Genomic DNA, 22837 nt, shown 5'->3' with positions numbered 1-22837 from the left:
CATCACAAACTCCCCAATCGGCATAACTCTCCTGCCTAGACTGAGTTGTGCAAAGTCGATCATTAATCATCTTGACCTCTTCCAAGGCATCCTAAACCAAATCGGTACCCAACAATTGAGCCTCTCCCGGGTCAAACCAACCAACTGGCGAACGACACCGTCTCCCGTATAATGCCTCATAGGGATCCATCTGAATACTCGGTTGGTAGTTGTTATTGTAGGCAAACTCCGCAAGCAGCAAAAACCGATCCCAAGAACCCCCGAAAGCCATAACACTGGCGTGAAGCATATCCTCCAATATCTGAATGGTGCGCTCAGACTGTCCGTCCGTCTGGGGATGAAATGTTATAATCAACTCAACTCGTATGCCTAACTCATGTTGTACAGCCCTCCATAAGTACGAGGTGAACTGCATACCCCGATCAGAAATGATAGACACCGGCACACCGTGAAGATGAACGATCTCGCGGATATAGATCTCAACCAACCGCTCTGAAGAATAGGTAACTACTACAGGAATGAAATGTGCCAACTTGGTCAACCTGTCCACAATGACCAATGCCGCGTCGAATTTCTTCGAACCCTATGGGAGCCCAACAACAAAATCCTTGGTAATACGCTCCCACTTCCACTCAGGAATCTCAAACTTCTGAAGCAAACCGCCAGGCCTCTGATGCTCTTACTTTACTTGCTGACAATTTAGACATCGAGCCATAAAGGCATCTACTTTATTCTTCTTCATTCTTCTCCACCAATAATGCTGCCTCAAGTCCTGATACATCTTGGCAGCACCCGGATGAATGGAATACCGCGAACTGTCGGCCTCCTCAAGAATCAACTCACGAAGCCCGACCATGAATCCGCAACACCCCGTCATCTAAAATAGTAACTTGCTTGGCACCACCCAAATTACATCACTAGGAATACATAATGCCCATATCGAGTCCGAAAATATGTCTTAGGGACATCTGATGCCCTAATCTTCAACTGATGGTATCCAGACCTCAAGTCAATCTTCAAAAACACTTTGGCACACTGAAGTTGATAAAATAAGTCATCAATCCTCAGCAACAGATACTTGTTCTTGATAGTGACTTTGTTCCACTACCGATAGTCTATATACATCCTCATCGGGCCATCCTTCTTCTTCACGAACAACATATGCGCAACCCAAGGCGAGACACTAGGTCTAATGAATCCCTTATCAAGTAAATCTTGCAGCTTCTCCTTCTGTTCCTTCAACTCAGGCGGGGCCATACGGTATGGTGGAATAGAAATGGACTGAGTGCCCAGAGCCAAATCAATACAGAAGTCAATATCTCTATCGGGTGGCATCCCTGGTAGATCTACAGGAAACACCTCTAGAAACTCACACACAACAGGTACTGAATCCATGGAAAGAACCTATGCACTAGAATCGCGAATAGAGGCCAAATAAGCTAGACATCCTTTCTCTACCATATGTCGAGCTTTCACATAAGAAATAACTCTGCTAGTAGGATGGCCAGGAGTCCCTTTCCACTCAAATCCAGGCAACCCCGGCATGGCTAAGGTCACCGTCTTAACATGACAATCCAATATAGCATGATAAGGTGAAAGCTAATCCATGCCCAAAATAACATCAAATTCTACCATATCAAGAAGTTGAAGATATACACTAGTCTCAAGACTCCCAATAGTAATCACACACGAGAGATAAACACGGTCTACAAAGGTAGAATCTCCCACCGGCATAGACATATACATAGGAGCATTCAAAGAATCACGAGGCACAACCAGATATGAAGCAAAATAGGATAACACATAAAAATAAGTAGATCCCGGATCAAATAAAATTGAAACATCTCTATGGCAAACTGGAACAATACCTGTGATAATGGCGTCAGATGAATCGGCATCAGGTCTAGTTGGGAATGCAAAAAAATAGGGTAGGGCCCCACCACCCTGACCTTCGCCTCTCGGACGTCCTCTAGCTGGCTAGCCTCCACCTCTAATGGCCTGACCTCTACCTCTAATGGCCTGACCTCTACCTCTAGCTGGCTGAGCGGGCAGTAAAGCAACTAATGCCGGAACCATGGCACGAGAACTCTGTTGTGGCATGCTGCTCGACAATCTTAGGCAGTACCTCCTGATGTGACCAGTAACCCCACACTCGAACCACACATCCTGTTGTTGTGGTTGTTGAAGATGAAACTGACCCGAACGGGTCGGATAACCACGGTGATAGCTCTGGATCGGAGGCGCACTAATAAGAGCTGATGGTGCACTGTAGGCTGGCTGCCCAAGATGAGATACATAAGGACCACGACTACCCAAAGCATTGTGGGATGCCTGCAGCACTAACTAAAATGTCCTAGGAGGATGGCCTCTACCAAAAGTACCCCTGCCTCCAGCTGAGGCACCACTGAAACCACCGAAATGATGAGGCCTTTTATCGAACACCAGCCCCCTCTCCTGACCACGAACCATCTCGATCCGTCTAGAAATATCTACGGCCCTCTCGAAATAAATATCATCTCCAATTTCATTGGCCAATAGCCTGATGTTGAAATTTAGCCCATCAATGAATCTCCTTACTCTCTCCCTCTCAGTAGGGAATAAACCAATGGCATGACGAGCCAGGTGGACAAATCGAGTCTTATACTAGATGACAGTCATGCTACCCTGCTGAAGGCGCTCATACTGCCTGTGATACTCCTCTCTCGGAGTGAAAGGAATGAACTTCTCAAGAAATAGCTGTGAAAACTGATCCCAAGTGAGTGAAGGCAAACCAGCTGGTCTAGTCAGCACATAATCTCTCCACCATCTCTTGGCAGAATCAGTCATATGGAACACTACAAAGTTGTCCCTTTTGATCTCAACAATACCCATGTTGTGCAACACCTCGTAGTAACGATCCATGTAATCATGTGGGTCCTTAGAAGGTGCACCGCTAAAATGAACAGGAATGAGTTTGGTAAACTTACTCATCCCCAACAGGGCCTCAGAAGACATAGCAGGCCTATCCCCGGCCTATGCCACAACAACTAGCTAAACTACCCCAATTGGCTGGGATACTAGAGTCTGATATAGTGTAGCCACCTGCTCTGGGGTGTGAGTAGAAGGAGTCTGTGCTCCTCAACAGCCTAAGAGACGACTGGTTCCACCGAAAATACATCGGTATGGGCCACACTCTCCATAAGTCCCACCAAGTGAACTAGAGATTCCTGAAGCACTAGAGTGACTATGAATCCCTCCGGGACCTGAGCTGGTCCAATGGGTGCGGTCTGAGCTGGGACCTCCTCCTCATGATCAATCTGAGGCTCCACTGGGGGTGTTGTTGCTCGAGCTCTAGGCTGAGTCCTGCCTCTGCATCGACCTCTGGCTCGACCTCGGCCTCTACCCCTGGTCCACAGGGGGCTCCGGCTCCTGTCTGGCTACAGATATTGTGCGTTCTCGCCATCTGCGAGAGAATAAGAATAGAATAGTTCAATTATCAATAATAGAATGAAATCGCACGATAGAGAAAGAAAGAAGTGAATTTTTTCCTAAAACTCCACAGCCTCTAGAAGATAAGTACAGACGTCTCCGTATTGATCCTCCAGACTCTACTAAGCTTGCTCATGACTCTTGAGACCTAAGCAACCTACTGCTCTGATATAACTTGTCACGACCTCGAATCCCAACCTCGGGGTCATGATGGCACCGAACATCTACTTCCTAGGCAAGCCGACATGAATAGAAAACTTACTGGTTTTAACAATTTACAACAAGATAATTACAATGAAAACAATATAAGTCTGAAGTATAGTATAACAATACTGAATAACGAGTCTAAACTTAACCCAAAAACTGGTGTCACGACTACATGAATGTCTAGAGCGCTAAAAACAGGGTCTGAATAAAATACATTATTTTGAACTCAGAAAAAAATAGTAAAGATAGGAGGAAAGAGGGCTTCATGACTGCGAATGTTGTACAACTATACATCAAGTCTTCGTCCATAACTGGATCCGCGTAAATCGACTAAACATCGCTCAGGACCCACTCCGTTATCTGCAAAAGAATTGCAGAGAGTAGTATGAGTACAACCGACCTAACGTACTCTGTAAGTGCCGAGCCTAACCTCGACAAACTAGTGACGAGGCTAAAGCAAGCCACTTACAATAACCTGTACACAAAATGAATAAACTCAAAGGGAATTTTTCTGTAATAAAAGGGAAAAAAGACAGAAAATGAAAGTATAGCAGTTAAGCCCAGAATAACAAATCTCTTAAGCTCGTATAAAAAATGTTCGAACTAACACAACAACAACAACAACAACAACAACAAGTACAACACACACAACAAATGAGGTGTGCAACCCAATCCCACCTTAACATTCTTTATTAATATCAGGCATAACGTAAATAGTCTTTTGCGGCATGCAACCCGATCCCACCATATTATCATTAATCAATATCATAATCCTCCCTTGTTCCAACATATCATCATTAAACAATATCATAATCCTCCCTTATTCCACCATATCATCATTTATCAATAACAATTATTACGTACACAAACCGCTGCGGCGCGCAACCCAATCCCACCATATTATTATTTATCAATATCATAATCCTTATTCCACAATTTCAATCTATTATCCTTCAATTCCCGTTGCTGCATGCAACCCGATCCACAAACAATTTCAATGAACATAAACAATCAAATAACTCAATTTATAAGAATTTCTACAATCAAAGAGTATGAGTGCAAGGCAATAAATGAACCATGTAATAATCAAAGAAATGTAACAAATATTACAAAACAACATGACAAATAAAATATGTGACAATTAAAGTATGCAAGTAAAACAGTTAAGGCAAGTAGCAATTAATCACGGAGTAAGTGAAGGGACAAACTATTCCATACAAGAAGACTTAATGACAAATAACAAATTACGGCATAGAAAATAATTAAAGCATGTAACAATTAAGGCATTTAATGAGATAATTCATGAAAAACGAGAAAATATGGAAATAATTATTTTGACGGTGTATATACACTCATCTCCTCGCATATACGCCGTTTCACACGTAATTCAAATAACATATCGTTCAAGGGTTCCTAATTCCCTCAAATCAAGGCTAGACCCAATACTTACCTCACCCCGCAACCCAAGCGATCAATCAACCACGACATTGCCTTTTGATCAAGCCTCCAAGCCAACTAAACCTAACAAATTATTGACCAAATGATTCGAAATAAGCTTTAGAAACTACCCACAAACAAAAGAGGTTCAATTTAGATTATTTTTATAAAAGTCAACAAAAGTCAACCTCGAGCTCACTTGGTCAAAATCAAGATTCGGGCCAATAAGGCATCATAGAAGGAAGGAAACAAATCAACCAAAACAACAAGTGATATAATAGAAAAGTATCAACAAGAATCACTACTGAGGTACCACCTCGTAGTCTCAAATCACAAAATAATTCACAATCTTTTCTTATATTACTGTGGGACCCTTGTATTTAGTTTTAAAAATTATTTTTCCCGAAATAGCTTCATGCGTTTTAGCCCACCTTATCACACCGCGTGGCTTCAAGTAATTTCCCTACTAGCACCACGCATATCAAGCCCACCTTATCTCATTGCATGCATTTCAACCCCAATCCTTATACCGCCGCATGCGTATCAATATCACAATGTATCACAAATCGCACCTTAACTGCCCAATATCACAGCTTGCCAACCACAATAATGGTATTTTCACAATAAATAGCCCATGGCTCAACCAAAATATGCACAAGAGTCTCAATAATAATAACCGGAAGTGAATAACTCAACAAGAATAGTATTTCACAACTTAACAACTTTGTCTCAATGTGAATCACGGCTTTTATAACTCAATACCAATTTCAACAACAAGATATTCCAAGAAATAACAATTTCAAGTAAGGAACTCAATAGTTAAATAATGAATAAGGAATAGAGGAAATAATAATTTCAACTAGGCATGTAAAGGCAAAAAACAAGTAAGAGGTAAGACAAGTAAAGCATATGAAGATAGACTAAAGATGATGAATATAACATATTATGGTAACTCAATTAAATGCATGAAAAGAATATACATAGCTAGAACCGGTCAATTACCATATTTAGCCGTGTACTCACTCGTCACCTTGCGTACACGGCTTTCACATATCACAATTAACACAAAACAACACCAATCCTAAGGGGTAATCCCCCACACAAAGTTAGGCAAGACACTTACCTCAAAACATGCTAACTCAATCCACTAGTAAGTCTTTCCATCGATTATCCAACTCCGGACGGCTCGAATCTAGCCAAAACAACTGCATTCTATAAATATAAACTAAAAGAAACTATTCTGAACAATAAAGTTACGATCTTTAAAGAGAAATAAAAATTCAACTCAAAAATTCAACCCTGGGCTTGCGTCTCAGAACCCGACCAAAATTATAAAATCTGAACACCCAATCGATAACGAGTCCAACTATATAAAAATTACTCAAATCCGACTTTAAATCGCCTTTCAAATCCCAAAAATTTATTCTAAGAAGTTTTCACAATGTTTTCCTAAATTTTCAACTGAAACCACTAATTAAATGATGAAAATAATAATAAATTCGTGTAATATAGCCAAAACCGAGTTAGAATCACTTACCCTGATGATTTCCCTGAAAATTCCTCAAATAATCCCCACAAACCGAACTCTCTTGGTCCAAAAATAAAAAAAACAATTAAATCCTCGAAGACCTCTATTTCTGCCCAGCGATTTCTCATCCGCGGGCATAGGATCGCACCTGCAAAAAATCCATCGTAGGTACGGTTCCAACTAAGGTCTAGCACATTCCGCTTCTGCGGATACAAACGCGCATATGCGCTTTCGCTCTTGCTAACATATGAGTGTTTCTGCGCACGCGCTCCTGCTGACAATGTCCACTTTTGCGATCATAGACCAAGTTGGCCCAGTCCGCATCTGCGACCAGCTCCTCCGCACCTGCAGACTCACAGCTACGGAAATCACCTAGAACCTGCGATCCCATCCAAGCTCACTCAAGGCCTCTCCTGCAATCAACCTCAAGCACCTGCGTGTCAGCACCTGCGGCAAAACCCTCGGCAGGTGCGAGGACCCCCTCCGAATATACAAACAAGTTTCAAAATACATAACGGACCTATTCGAGGCCATAAATTACATCAAACAACATCGATTCTACGATCGAAATCAAATTCAAACCTATTGAAATTACGAACATCCGACTTCCAAAACTAACGTCGAATCACACCAAAATAACTCTGATTGACCTCGAATTTCGTACACAAGTCATAAATGACATGACGGACCTATTCCAACTTCCGAAATCGAAATCTAAATCTGATATCAATAAAGTCAACTCCCGGTTAAACTTCTCAACCTTCCAAACCTTCAACTTTCTAACTTTTTCCAATTCAAGCCGAAACGACCTACGAACCTCCAAATCAACATCCGAACACGCTCTTGAGTCCAAAATCACCATACAGATATATTGAAATCGTCAAAACTCTATTTTGGAGTCATCTACACAAAAGTTAAACTACGGGCAACCCTTTCAACTTAATCCTCCAACTTAGGTACTAGGTGTCCCATTTCACCCGGAATCTCACCCGAAATCAAAACCAAACACCCCGGCAAATCACATAACAACAACACAATATAGATGACGCAATAAATAGGGGATCGGGGCTAAAATACTCAAAACGACCAGTTGGGTCGTTACACCACTGCACCATGAATCCATGACACCCAAACACAACTATACAACAAGGAGTTAGCTTACCGAGGAAAACGATGAGGACAAGAGAGAGAAACATTATCTGATAAATTGAATGAAAACGAGATTTATTAAATTTTTCGTTGGTAAACGTTTACGTGTTTCGCTTTATTGCTTATCGAATTATTAAAATTTTGGATTATTATATGTTTTTTCTATAATATTGAATTCAAGTTATACTACTTATGCCAAATAACACTCACTACAACAAAAATGGCATTTAGAGGCAATAAAGTTTGACTTTAGCGGAAATAGAAATTGCCGTAAAATCTTTTACCAGCAATTGCTTATTAGCCGTTGTATCCAACGTCATTAAAGGTTTTAGCGGCAATTCAACTGAGTGCCGGTAAAAGCACCATTTATTAAAGGTCATTACTTTTAGTGGCATTTATTTACCAACCATTACAATGGCCAGTAAAACTACCTGTGGAATATGCTACCTCATATATTTAGCGACAGTTGTTATTGCTGGTAAAAACCCATCAATTGCCAACAATAGGGACTACTTTTAGTGGAAATTGTAATGGCAACTAAAGTTTCTGTGAAATGACCTTTATTTAACAAAATTTAACACTTCTAATGCTCGTTTGCTTATTTACATTCACAAATAATAATTAGAATTGCAGTCATTTTAAAAAGATTAATACATTTCTTAAAATTCACGACAAAAACAACCACCAATCCGTAATTTCATAGTACCGACATATTAAAAAGAAATAAACTATTTGAACTAAATAACCAGCAGTTTGTTTCAAATAACTGGTGAGACATAGCTACGATACTAGACAACAAATAGCACATAACAATTTATGTAACTCTTGATCATAATTAAGTTTTCCACATGTCAAATTTCTGAATATCAAATAATATGACCTGAAATAATAAAATAAAATGAATATTAACACATGATAGTATGATATAGTTTTTGTAACGACCCGACCGATCGTTTTGAGCTCTAACGTGTCGTTCGGTGGTTTGAGACCACAAGCAACTTCACTTCAGGTATTATGACTTGTACGCGTGGTCGGAATTGAATTTCGGAAAGTTCGGAAAGTTCGGAATTGATCTGGAAAGAGAATTCTAATTCTGGAAGCATTAAGTTGGAGGAATTGACTAAAGTGTGATTTTGAGTAAACGACCTCGGAACTGGGATTTGAAGGTACCAACAGGTTTGTATGATGATATTGGACTTGGGCGTATGTCCGGATCAGATTTTGGATGAACCGTGAGTGTTTCGGCGCCTATTGTAGAAATCAGCATTTTGGAAGAATTTCATAAATTTGGGTTGAAGTGTATTTCAATGTTAGCGATGACCGTTTGGGATTCTGAATCTGGAAAAAGTTCCTTATGGTGATTCTGGTATTGGGAGCGCTTCCAGAAGTGGATTCGGAAGCTTTATGAGAAGTTTGACCAGGAGTGAAATTTTTGATACTGGGGTCGGAATCCGATTCCGGGAGTTGGAGTAGGTCCGTAATGTCGAATGTAACTTGTGTGCAAAATTTGAGGTCAATCGGACGTGATTTGATGGGTTTCGGCATCGAATGTCGAAGTTTGAAATTTTAATGTTCATTTAGTTTGAATTGGGGTACGATTCATGATTTTGATATTGTTTGATGTGATTTGAGACCGCGAGCAGGTCCGTATTATGTTATTAGACAGGTTTGTGTGATTTGGATGGGGTCCCGGGGGCCTCGGGTGTGTTTCGGGATGGTTTCGAATCATTTCAGGCTGTTTTGGACTGCTGTTGTTGGTGTCTGGTGTCCTTCTTCGCGAACGCAAAGGAAGTCCCGCGTTCGCATAGAGGAAATTGTAAGGCTGCTGGGTTGGCCTTCGCGAACGTGAGCAAGTGGACATGAACGCGAGGCAAGAGCTGGGCAAGCTTTCGCGAACGCGGCCAAGGCGACGCGAACGCGAAGAAGAAAGGGGGAGATGGGCCTAAGGCCATTTGGCCTGCACGAACGCATAGAAAGGAACGCGAACGCGAGAGGTCTGGAAAGCTGGCCTTCGCGAACGCAATCAGAGTGCTGGGAACGCGAAGAGATATTTCTGGGTGTGAGGTTGTTGAGCATCGCGAACGCGAGGGATGTGTCGCGTTCGCGAATAAGAGTCGCCTGGGCAGTGAGGTTTTTAAAGGACAGGATTTGGCCATTTTCCTCCATTTTTTATTTGGCTGGACAATTTATGGAGCTGTTGGAAGGGAAATTTTCATCATCAATGTCAAGGGAAGTGATTCCCACCTATTGCAAGTTAAATACTTGTATTATATATGGGATTTTGAAGAAAAACCTAGAAATTGGTATTTTTGGATTTTGATCACGAAATTGGACATGAAATTTGGAATAAATTATATATTTGAGATCGTGGTGTTATGGGTAAATTTTATCTTTGAAAATTTTCAGAATCCGGGCACGTGGGCTCGAGGGTTGCTTTATCGAGTTTTCGAGCGGAGTTGAAAATTATTATAAAATGATTAATTATGAGTATTAGAGTATATTTTGATTGGGTTGCATCTTATTTGACTAGTTTTGGATCGGCGGTCACCGGTTTGAGGTGTTAAGGCGGTGCTGGAACGGATTTGGAACGTCAGAGTGAGGTAAGTCTCATGTCTAACTTTGTGAGGGGAAATTACCTCTAGGTGTTATATATTGATGTGTGGTACTTGTTGTGAGGGCTACGTACGCGCGAGGTGACGAGAGCCCGTACGTAGCTACATTCATGCAATTGTCCAGGTAGGCTTAGGTTCATTTCATGTTGTAGCTGCACTATTTGAGCATTTTCTCGCCTATTAAATTCCTCTGTTTTACATTCCTACTTAAGACTAGACTTGCTATTGTAGAGACTTTACAAGTTCATGATTAGTCACCGAATAACTTTACTCCTCCTACGGCATGTTTCCGTGATATATATATATATATATATATATATATATACACACTTCATTGGAAGGTTTTTATTAAAGAAATTACAACTCACACGTTTATTCGTGAGTGGGGTCAAGGACCAGTCCAAGCTTCTTATTCTAATGGTATCGGGTCATTCGCATCAGCAGGATTATGTATTTCACTCTTATGGGATTGAGTCGTTCGCCTCGGCAAGATTATGTATTTCAGTCTTATGGGATCGGGCCATTCGCCTCGGTAGGATTATGTATTTCACTCTTACGGGATCGGGCCGATCGCCTCGGCAGGATTTATGTACCACACTCTCATGGGAGCGGGCCATTCTCCTCGGCAGTTTAATAGAAGTATCTATGATTCGTGTCGTTCGACCCTCGGCAGTGCACAGTTTAAATATTTATGTTGGATCGGCCCGTACGCTTCGCCATTTCCTATATCATATCCTCATGGAATTGTGTGTAATATTTGGCAAGAAGCTAGTGTATCTGCGAGTTTTCCCGATTTGAGTTATGACAATTTATCTGATGAGATCCACTATATCTATATATATGCTCCGGTTAAGAAGGGAATTTCTAATGGAGAGCTTGAGTTCCTCGTAAAGTGAGGGGATCTATACCTAGTGATTTATACTTGTTCATCTCATTTATTTGCTCTGCCTCATATTTAGTTACCTCTTTACTGTACCTGATGTTATTGGACCACTAGTGAGTGTCGATGTCGACTCCTCGTCACTACTCCTCTGAGGTTAGGCTAGATACTTACTGGGTACACGTTGATTACGTACTCATACTACACTTACTGCACATTTTTGTACATGTACATATGTGACTAGTGGCCTTGTGAGAGCAGAGGCGTGTATGCATGCAGGGACTTGCATGAGCTGCATTCCATATTACGACCCGTAGCCGGAAGAGTCTCCTTCTGAGTATTTTATTTCTCCTGCCCAAATTTGTATTCCAGACAGATGCTGTATTTTATTTTACATTCCTAGTTGATGCTCATGCACTTGTGACACCGAGTTTTGGGGTAATTATGGGTTGTTCTATATTGAAATTGTGAAGAATATTATTATTTACACTATGAATTCCATCTTTTACTATTTAATTGAAGGAAAATATGACTTCAAAGATATTAAAATGAGAACCAAATTAAGTATTTATTTTTGGCTTGCTTGACAGCGGTGTCCGGCGCCATCACGACCATTAATGGATTTTGGGTCGTGACAACATGGTATCAGAGCGCTAGGTTCACTTAGGTCTCACGAGTCATGAGTGAGTATAGTAGAGTCTTGCGGATCGGTACGGAGACGTCTGTACTTATCTTCGAGAGGCTACAAGGCTGTTAGGAGCAGTTCCCTTCTTGATTCCTCATCGTGCGAATTGATTCTTTTGAGGTTTGTACCTTTATTTCTTTCCTATTCAATATTATGCGATGTGAAGCGCTTGTTATAGATTGGGAATCGAGTAATTGGCATGGTACTATAGAGGTGGTGCAGGATGTCTCTGCCTGCATGTTTGATTGGGCTATTACCGTCGCCTTGTGGAAGGTCGTCCTGTCATTTCAGCTCAACATCAGTATTTCCTATGGTTTTGAGATTTGGCATTGATTGTTATGATGATTCATGCGTTGTTATCGCACCATGATTGTGTAATGGTAGGATGCCTGTCTATGCGTCGAGGCAGTGAATGACTTGAAGGGAGATTTTACTCAGTGCATGATTTAGAGGCTAAGTGTTTTATTTCCAGCGGAGGAAAGGCAATCGGACTATGAGTTTTTGGGTTGATGGAGTAACGAGACTTGGTATTTTGAGCGTGGTGGAGTTATCAATTGTGATGTGGTGTCATCGCCCTTGTTAAACGCATTATGGTTCGCCGATGTTATGGCCTTCTTCAATTCGCCTTTGGGGCAAGGTATTGTGGAATAGTGCCGGGGAAGCAGCTGTTAAAGATCGCGGTGTGCAGTGGTTTAGGATCGAATCGGTGTTCCTAGTGTTGATGGTTCGAGAAGGATAATCTTCAGAGAGGCTTTAAAATTCGTAGCGATCTATTGGTTCAAGTGCTACAGAGACGGATTTTGATTTAAGGCAACAACTGGGCAGCGGAGGATCAGGAAGGACATGTGAAATGTGTCTTGTGGTGGTTAAATTTCTGGGAGGCCAAGTGTGAGAAGCGAAAGTCGAGTAGTTGCTTAAAGGAGAGGGTTTGACCAAAGTGGGAGAGTGGCAGAGTATCATATGGGTTCTGTGGTAGGGATAGCTACACGCCGTGGGGAAGGTTTAGAGTGATTTGGGATTTATGGTGGACAGTGACTGGGTCTACGGACTAATTTGGAATATTGGCTGCTATACTGAGGAAGGCTGGATACGACAGAAAGGAGTTACTTGATATGAAGAGGGATGCAACATGACCTCAGATTTGAAATGTATTATCGCACCGTTAGTTGATGTTGATGGGTAGTGAACAGACTTCTACAGCTGGTGAATGAGCATGGGATTAGGATGGTTTACTGATTTCGTGGTGTTGACGGAGCTTCTACGAAGAATTCTACTGGCAATCCAGTAAGAGGTCGAATATGTGAATATGGCTAGTGATTCAGAATGTTCACAAAATGTTTAACAGGAGGATTTTGAGAAATTTAGCAGGTCGATTGTGCAGGATCATGTCTATGAGAAAGGAGGAATATTGGTGGGTCCCAAGGTTATGTAATTGTAGCTTCAAGCTAAGTGTGATGCCTAAGGATTTCGAGTTCGTAGTATGGTTAAGTATCGAGCTTTTGCAATGGTTTATGAAAGGGGCTTGGAGTGTTCTACGTTATCTTCGGTCTGCAGTGTGGCATTGGAGGAATAGGATAAAATAACTTCGGATTAATAGAAGGATTTTCAGAATGGGTGTACCAGTTGAAGATGTGAATATGCGCATAAGAAGGGTATGTGATGGTTCATGGGTTTTGGAGACAATGTGGTCTCGTGGATTGGGTCACTTGGGATGAGTGTTGTTGGGTTTCGTTACGGTAATGAATGGAACTATTATTGTTTCTAAGGCAAGTTAAGAATAAATTGGAAGCTGAGGATCAAGGTTGCAGTTGATGTCGACAAGAATGTCAAGAGCTCGGATGAGCAGGGAAGAATTCAGATGTTTAGAGTAAGCTGGTATTGTCTTTAGCGTCACCTGAGATCGGTGTCATGTGGAAGAGGTTTGGTGTATTGACTTGCAGATTTTTGACTCACTCTACAGAATTAGAACGACTGGTGGTATAAATGTGCGAACCTTGCTACCTGAGCGGAATGGTCGTGCGAGCATGCCCCACAGGGAGATTTGTATAAGTGTGACATGTCAGTCACTTGATTGTTAAAGATTGAGACCGAATGTGGAGGTCATGGTAATATCGCAAGTGCGCGAGTTTATGTCTGAGAGGCATTTTATTCCTTGGGCTGTGGACCATGTGAGTTCGTTTCGGATTTGACGGATGTTCTTATTAGTCGTGAATAGGTCATTTTGGGTCCTTGAAGGGTTATTAGCCCAGTGCGGTACGATCAGAATCGGCTTGAGGTATGTGGATGGATCTAAATGTGAATGTGGGCTCTATATCAGGCCGGATGTGTTCATTTCAGCATAGCGTTGTTTTCGGAGGGGTCGTCGGGCCTTGGATGATATTTCTGTTGTTGGACCTTCTGTGTATTTCTATATTATGTGAGGTGGGTTGTGAGGTGGTTTGATTATTCACACTTGTATTGAGATCCCATGTAATTGGTGGTGTTGTGAGAGCAGGATGGCTCTCGAGATACGGGTCATTTATTGCATCGTAGTTGTGCTCGAGTTTCGTAGCGTATGGCGCTATCTGTCTCCCCAGGATTTGTATTATGCACTTCGCGTGTTTGTGGTCGATATTCGAGTATTTTGTAGTTATGAGCATTTTAGCTCGGTAAGTATTTTCTTATAGATTATTATGTGTGGATCGGGTGGCATGCCGCCACAGGTATCATGGTTGGATCGGGTTGCACACCGCAACGGTATCATGGTTGGATTGGGTTGCACGCCCAACAGTGTGATGTTGAGTACAGTATCCCATATCTTCTATTGTGTATTTTGCTTCTCATTTTTCTGTGGAAGGTCCATAATATGTTTTCGGTTGTTTAAATTAGTTACGTGGGTTGGGAAATGCTTTCCAGAGTTCGTTTCCTTATGTATCACATTCGAGTTTGTAGCTTGTTGGCACATTGTGGCATCATATGAGACTTTTGGCAACGTCTGGGGTGGCTTATTACCTGAGTAGCTTGTACTGGGTGAGACGAGATTATTGGACCTGGGATCAGTGCGATCAGGTTTATATGGAGCTCTTAGAAGGGAGATTTTCGTCATCTATGTCAAGGTAAGTGATTCCCACCTATTGCAAGTTAAATACTTGGATTATATATGGATTTAGACTTGAAAATTTGTGGAAATTTGGAATTTTGAAGAAAAACCTAGAAATTGGTATTTTTGGATTTTGACCACAAAATTGGACATGGAATTTGAAATAAATTATATATTTGAGTTCGTGGTAATATGGGTAAAGTTTATCTTCAAAAATTTTCAGAATCCGGGCATGTGGGCCCGAGGGTTGCTTTATCGATTTTTCGAGCGGAATTGAAAATTATTATAAATTGATTAATTATGAGTATTAGAGTATATTTTGATTGGGTTGCATCTTATTTGACTAGTTTTGGATCGGCGGTCACCGGTTTGAGGTGTTAGGGCGGTGTTAGGGAAAATTACCCCTAGTGTTGTATATTGATGTGTGCTACTTGTTGTGGGGGCTATGAACGCGCGAGGTGACGAGAGCCCGTACGTAGATACATTCATGCTATTGTCTGGGTAGGCTTAGGTTCACATCATGTTGTAGCTGCACTATTTGAGAATTTTCTCGCCTAATAAATTCCTCTGTTTTACATACCTACTTGAGACTAGACTTGCTATTGTAGACACTTCACGAGTTCATGATTAGTCACCGAATAACTTTACTCCTTCTATGACATATTTTCCTGATATATATATACTTCATTGAAAGGTTTTTTATTAAAGAAATTGCAACTCACATGTTTATTCGTGAGTGGGGTCAAGGACCTGTCCAAGCTTCTTATTCTAATGGGATCGGGCCGTTCCCCTCGGCAGAATTATGTATTTCACTCTTATGGGATCGGGTCGTTCGCCTCCGCAGGATTATGTATTTCACTCTTATGGGATCGGGCCGTTCGCCTCGGCAAGATTGTGTATTTCACTCTTATGGGATCGGGTCGATCACCTCGACAGGATTTATGTACCACACTCTTATGGGAGCAGGCCGTTCGCCTCGGCAGTTTAATAGATGTATCTATAGTTCGTGTCGTTTGACCCTCGGCAGTGCACAGTTTAAATATTTATGTTGGATCGGGCCATATTCCTCGGCATTTCCTATATCATATCCTCATGGAATCGTGCGTAATATTTGGCAAGAAGTCAGTGTATCTGCGAGTTTTCCCGATTTGATTTATAATAATCCATCTGATGAGATCCACTATATCTATATATATGCTCCGATTAAGGAGGGAATTTCTAATGGAGAGCTTGAGTTCCTCGTAAAGAGGGGGGATCTGTACCACGTGATTTATACTTGTCCATCTTATTTATTTACTCTGTCTCATATTTACTTACCTCTTTACTGTATCTGATGTTATTGGACCACTAGTGAGTGTCGATGTCGACCCCTCATCACTACTCCTCCGGGATTAGGCTAGATACTTACTGGGTACACGTTGATTACGTACTCATACAACACTTGCTGCATATTTTTGTGAAGGTACATATGTGACTAGTGGCCTTGTGAGAACAGAGGCGTGTATGCATACGGGGACATACGTGGGCTGCATTTCATATTACGACCCGCAGCCGGCAGAGTCTCCTTCAGAGTATTTATATTTCTCCTGTCCAAATTTGTATTCCTAAAAGATGTTGTATTTTATTTTACATTCCTAGTTGATGCTCATGCACTTGTGACATCGGATTTTGGGGTGATTATGGGTTGTTCTGTATTGAAATTGTTAAGAATATTATTATTTACACTGTGAATTCCATCTTTTACTATTTAATTGAAGAAAAATATGATTTGAAAGATATTAAAATGAGAAGCAAATTAAGTATTTATTTTTGGCTTGCCTGACAGCGGTGTCCGGCGCCATCATAACCTTTAATGGATTTTGGATCGTGACAGTCTTGTTACTGAGTTATAACATACCATACTAACAATTAGATTATGCACTTTGTAACAATAGACCTATTTGCAGAAGTTAAAATTATGTAGTCATAACTTTGAGCCGATAATGAAAAGATAAGTTATATAGTGACAACTTTGCGCTGATAATGCAAAGGTTATAAGGCTAAAGAATGATGAGGTGATTGTTACAATCTTCAACCTATGACATTATTCACAAAAATGCTTACTATGAAATTAGATGATCCATTTGCAAAAACTTTTGTCCGGTAAATAATGCAAAAACATCCACTTGCGATAGTTATTAGGTATATAACGCACAAAGAGAAAGTAACATGGCAAAGCGCTGCCTGTCGTAATGCCCTGCTTACCGGTCAAGACCAGTAACATATTACATTCATTTTTTCTCTGTCAGCATGGCTAAAGTAGCTTAAGATGATATGTCTATACTAAATGATTCAAACCTAGTCCTAAGTGAACATGCTTTAAACTTTTTGCACCATACCATACTTCTAATGCTTTTAAAATATTTCCAGGTAAAAAACATCTAAGGCATGCTTGCTCACAGATGCATGGCTTTAACTGGACCATAAAACATGTTGGACAGTAACACTCTTAATTCATTCAAAGCACCCACAAGAGACAATGACATAGCTAGGCATGAAAAGTTTAGCTATAGTATTATAAAATATGACTCAGAGTTGAGCTAAGACAACTGCTAGGTGCAGAAAATAGGCACTTGATGATTTATTCTGGATCAAGCACTTGGGAAAAAAAAGACAAAGCTCCTGAAATTTCAGAAAAGAAGCTAGCCAAACAAGTAATGAACATAACATTATGAATTAAAGGAATGTTAGTATAAAGAAATCAATTAACATCTTATGATACATTCAATTCTTATGAGAAAAAATAGATTATAAAAAGGTCATTTAGTTATATGATAAATCAATAAAACAATACTGAAGTTCTTAGAGAATGATACTGAGCAAATGATGGGCTATTTAAATGTTTACCTGGACTTAGATTTATACATTTTCGCCTCTTACGAACACTGGATAGTGCTGATGTAACGACCCGCCCGGTCGTTTCGAGAGTTGTAGCCCCGTCCCCCCATTTACTACTCTTTTTGTGCTTTATAACTGTTATATGACTTATCAAGTTAGTTGGTTCGGGTTCGGAAAGATTTCGGAATGAATTGAGACACATAGTCTCATAATGGAAAGCTTAAGTTGGAAAAGTTGATCGGATATTCACTAATGGGTAAACGACCACGGATTTGCATTTTGATGATTTCGTTAGCTGCGTTAGGTGATTATGTACTTAGGAACGTGTTCGGATTATGATTTGGAGGTCTGTAGTTGAATTAGGCTTGAAATGACGAAAGTTGAATTTTTGGAAAGTTTGACCGGGAGTGGACTTTTTGATATCGGGGTCGAATTCCAATTTCGAAAGTTGGAGTAGATCCGTGGTATCATTTGTGACTTGTGTGTAAAATTTGGGGTCAATCGGATGTGATTTGATAGGTTTCAGCATCGTTTGTAAAAATTGGGAGTTTAATGTTCATTAGGCTTGAATCTATGTGTGATTCGTGTTTTTGATGTTGTTCGAGATGGTTTGAAGGCTCCGCTATGTTCATATGATGTTTTGGGACTTGATTGTATGTTTTGTTGAGGTCCCGGGGGCCTCGGGTGAGTTTCGGATGGTTAGCGGATCATTTTTGGACTTGGCAATGGCTGAAGACTACTGGTGTTTCCTGTTACTGGTTTCCTCTTGTGCGTTCGTGAGGAAGGCTTCGCGTTCGCGAAGTGTATCTGGAGGCTGATGAGGATTTGCTCTTCGCGTTCACGAGGAGGGGGTCGCATTCGCGAAAGTTTGGGCAGTGTGTGCATCGCAAACGCGAGAAGGGTCACGCGTTCGCGAGGAAGAGAGGAGGCAATTGGGACCCCATGCATTTGTTCTACGCGTTCGCGGAAGGGTGGTCGCGTTCGCGAAGTGAGGGGTCAGCGAAGCATTGCGCTCGCGAGTGGTTGAACGCGTTCGCGAAGGAGGTTTTGGGCAACAGACGAAATTGTGCTACGCGAACGCGAGGCAATGGTCGCATTCGCAATGAAGGCATAACTGGGCAGATTATAAGTTTCAAAAACGAGGGTTTCAAGTTCATATCACAAAGTTGATTTGGGAGCTCGGTAGAAGGTGACTTTTGGAGGGTTTTTCATGTGGGTGTTTGGGGTAAGTGATTCCTATCTAGTTTTGGTTAATTTCCATGATTATGCCTTGATTCTATCATTAAATTTGTCATTTGGGGTGAAAAGTTTAGGAAAATGAAGAAGAGTTCTTGGGCTAGATTTTTGAGGTTTTGAATGGGATTTTGTTATAGGATTTGAGTAAATTTGATATGGTTAGACTCGGGGTTGAATGGGCTTTCGGGTTTGGTGATATTTGTTGGATTCCGAGACGTGGGCTCGGGGACCGGTTTTGTGCCGATTTTGGTTTTTTGAGTTATAACTTCATAATTTCCGGTAGAATTGATTCCTTTAGCCCATATTGATTGTATCGTACTGTTATGGCTAGATTCGAGGTATTTGGAGGCCGATTTGCGAGGCAAAGGCGTGTTGGAGTAGAGTTTTGCTCAAATTGAGGTAAATAACACTTCTAAACTTGGCTCTGAGGGTTCGAAACCCCGCCAAGTGACGGGCGTGCGGGCGTGCACCGTGAGAATTATGGCCTGGTTGATTCGATGGCACTGTATAGTGGACTTATCTTGTTGATGTCCGTGTTTTCATCAATGTGATAAAGTAATTAAGCTGTTAAACATGCTAAAGATCATGTCTAGGCTATATGTCGATATTGTTGGGACTCGTAGTGGCCGTTTCTTGTTGCTATCTTACCGATTTTATTGATATTTCGTACTCAGTCATATTCATTCATTTCACATCATATTTCAGTCTCTATTGTTATTTATTGATGCATTATATCATTGTTTTCGGGCTAGTTTCATTGACATGGCGAGCCCGTGAGAGAGACTGGAGAGATTGATTACTGAGTGAGGCCGAGGGCCTGACTATGAGTGACATTTATGGGATCGAGCTGCACGTCGCAGCGGTTATACTGATTTATGATAGCGCCTGGGATGAAGGAGCCCCTCCTGAGTCTGCACACACCCCAAGGAGCGCGATTGATTATATTGAGGGATGGATCTTCCCTAAACATGGATCTTGTCTGAAGCATTATATACCTGGGGATGGATCTTCTCCACAGGCCATATTAGCCCTACTCGGTACTGGGTGACTGATTATCAGTCAATGTATATATTCCGGGATGGATCTTCCATGGGCCGGATTGGACATATACAGTACTGAGTGATTGAGAAATTGAGAGTGTTAGCACATGAGGCTGTCAACATGGTGCATCACATATAGCATGTGCATTGGCATGTAGAAGTAGAGAAGTTATATTCTTCTTATCATTCAGATTTGATCTATTTTACTATTTGAGTTTATCTGTTGAACTTGAAAGCATGCCTACGTTTCTGCATTGTTATTTTTATATTGAATTATGCCGGTTGAGTTCGTCACTACTTTCAGTCCAAAATTTGGATTTGTTACTTACTGAGTTCGTTGTACTCACGCTACACCCTGCACCTCGTGTGCAGATCCAGGTGCTTACGGTCACGGCGGCTGCTGAGTGTGGAGTCAGGATCTCGGGAGACTATCGAGGTAGTTGCATGACGTTCGCTTACCTTGACCCTCCTTCGTTATATTTACTTGTATTTCAGTTTTTACTCTTTAGACACTGTATTAGACTATCTTCTATTGTAGATGCTCATGTATTCGGTGACATCCCGGTTTTGGGAGAGATTGTATTGGGCTGCCTATTTATTTCTGTTTTCAAAGGTTTTCCTTAAATATTAACCGCTTCCATATTTTATTTTTCAAAGCTTTTGGTTATGTTGGAATAGTTGAATAATTGGCTTGTCTAGTTCCACGATAGGCGTCATCACGACTGTTGGTTTTGGGCTATGACAGCTAAATACAATATCTTGACAAATTATCATCACCATGGAAGAGGGCAATGAAGATGAAGATTAACATGCCAAAAAATATACAAGAATTAAAAATCTGTATATAATTCATAATTAAACAAGGAGAAAGAGAAAGAAATTAATTTTTCAACTATTAACTTTTCATCCAGGCTTATGGTATATTAGAGTGAACTATTATCCTTTAAGTTTTTTACTATTACTTCAAGTCTCTTAACTATGATAATGATTACGGAATAAGAAGAAACATCTAATGCTTAAAAAATTATCACCAAATGGAAATTTACTTGATATTTGCAAGAGAAAAACAAACTTAAAAGCAGTAGAATAACTAAACACTAGAATTACAAATGACACAATGTACACGGGATATCTAAACAAAACCCAATTACCTATAACTTTTGGGATTATTTTCCCAAGAGGCATATGAAGGATCATGCATGAGGAATATAAGGAGGAATATAGGAAGGATATGTCGGTGAATTAAGGTTATTGTTACGTGATTTTCCTAGATTAACTCAAGTCAGTCCTCCATTTGTGTATATAAATTCCACATCAATTGTGTGTACAATTTTACTTCTTTCACTTTGTTTGGTGAAAATAGTCAGGATACGAGGCATTAAGATATAAATACACCCTCCTACTCAAATTACTTTATTTGGTGAATGGAATATGAAGAACTAAGGAGAAGAATATCTCACATCAAAAGGCATTCCTCAGGGACAGTTAGTGGCCAATATAATACGCTTCAACATGCAATAATAAGAGAGTTCATATGATAGTAATCTCTTCATAGTTGCTGCCAAGTTAAACTTATTTGTTAAATGTTGGGTGGTTGATATATTCATTTAGAAATTGAAAAAAAAAATTATAATTTGAAGGGACATACATATATTTCAGATTTGGTATATAAAAATTTAAGTAAAACATACATAAAATCCATACTTGAAAAAATTCTAATTGCAATTGTTCTGGTTTTGGAGTTCCAATGCCGCATTTTCAATTAACTATCGCAAATTCGAGTGAGATTATTTTGATGAAATGCATTATAAAATTAATTTCCTTTATCTTTTTTCATTCCTTATTTCGGTGAAGTCTTTATCTTCAAAAGTTAAAGGACTAACTACCAACTAGAAATAGAATCAATAAACTATGAGGAGAGGGGTCAAAACAGGTATAAGAAAAAATTCAAAGAAGAAGTACCTTAAATGAAAAGGGGGCAAATTCTGCTTTCATCTATCAGATAGAAATTCGGTTCACCTGTTAAAAAAAATTTGAGAATTTATGTTCCACTATTTGAAACTTTTCGTTTGAAATACTTCAGTTTGTATGTAGATGGACTCCTAAATAACTTCAATCAGTGTAGAAATATTGAGTGAAAGAGATGGGGATAGATAGATGAATACCTGAGACTTGGTAATCCCAAAGAGATTGAAGATAGATATCGGCAATTGAAGGCCGGAGAACCTATGATTGAAGGGGAAAAACCTGAGGCTTGCTTCGGCGATATGGATTTGTAGGCTGAGGGCTTCCTTTTGCGGGTTTACACTAAGGCGTGGGTTTTTCGAAAAAAAAGAAAAACTTGAAAAAATAAATAAATGTTATAAAATAAAGACAGTAAAGTAAAGACAATTATAGAGAGAAACTGATATATTATTCAAACTTCAAACTTATGTACATAATGAACTGAATTCTCCTCTATTTATAGAAAAAAGGAAGCTGTTGTGTAAGCTGCTACTGCAAGCTGCTGTGTAAGCTGCTTGTATGTTGCTGCTGCAAGCTGCTTGTAAGCTGTTGTGTAAGCTGCTACTTTAAGCTGTTGTACCAGATATAGATAATATTCTACCATGAGTAATATTTATCCATAATGGAGTACCGAA

The 22837-nt window shown here is 40.3% G+C and overlaps 1 long non-coding RNA gene across 2 annotated transcripts; it reads right to left on the bottom strand.

Moving 5' to 3' along the window:
• Window positions 1-3757: 3757 nt before the first annotated feature.
• LOC104093403 (uncharacterized) lies at window positions 3758-22509 on the bottom strand. 2 transcript variants are annotated; one of them, XR_011412947.1, is made up of 5 exons: window positions 22364-22509; window positions 22161-22217; window positions 6236-6304; window positions 5126-5196; window positions 3758-4035 (listed from the first exon to the last, which is right to left on the bottom strand). It is a non-coding gene; the product is annotated as an uncharacterized lncRNA (long non-coding RNA). The 2 variants fall into 2 exon arrangements; XR_011412946.1 differs by lacking the exon at window positions 5126-5196 and having other exon boundaries at window positions 22364-22507.
• Window positions 22510-22837: the final 328 nt, after the last annotated feature.

This window comes from Nicotiana tomentosiformis, chromosome 12, assembly GCF_000390325.3.
Source record: "Nicotiana tomentosiformis chromosome 12, ASM39032v3, whole genome shotgun sequence".
Lineage (NCBI taxonomy): Eukaryota > Viridiplantae > Streptophyta > Magnoliopsida > Solanales > Solanaceae > Nicotiana > Nicotiana tomentosiformis.
The sequence above is the reverse complement of the archived record's forward strand: the minus strand, read 5'-3'. Positions and strand labels throughout refer to the sequence as shown.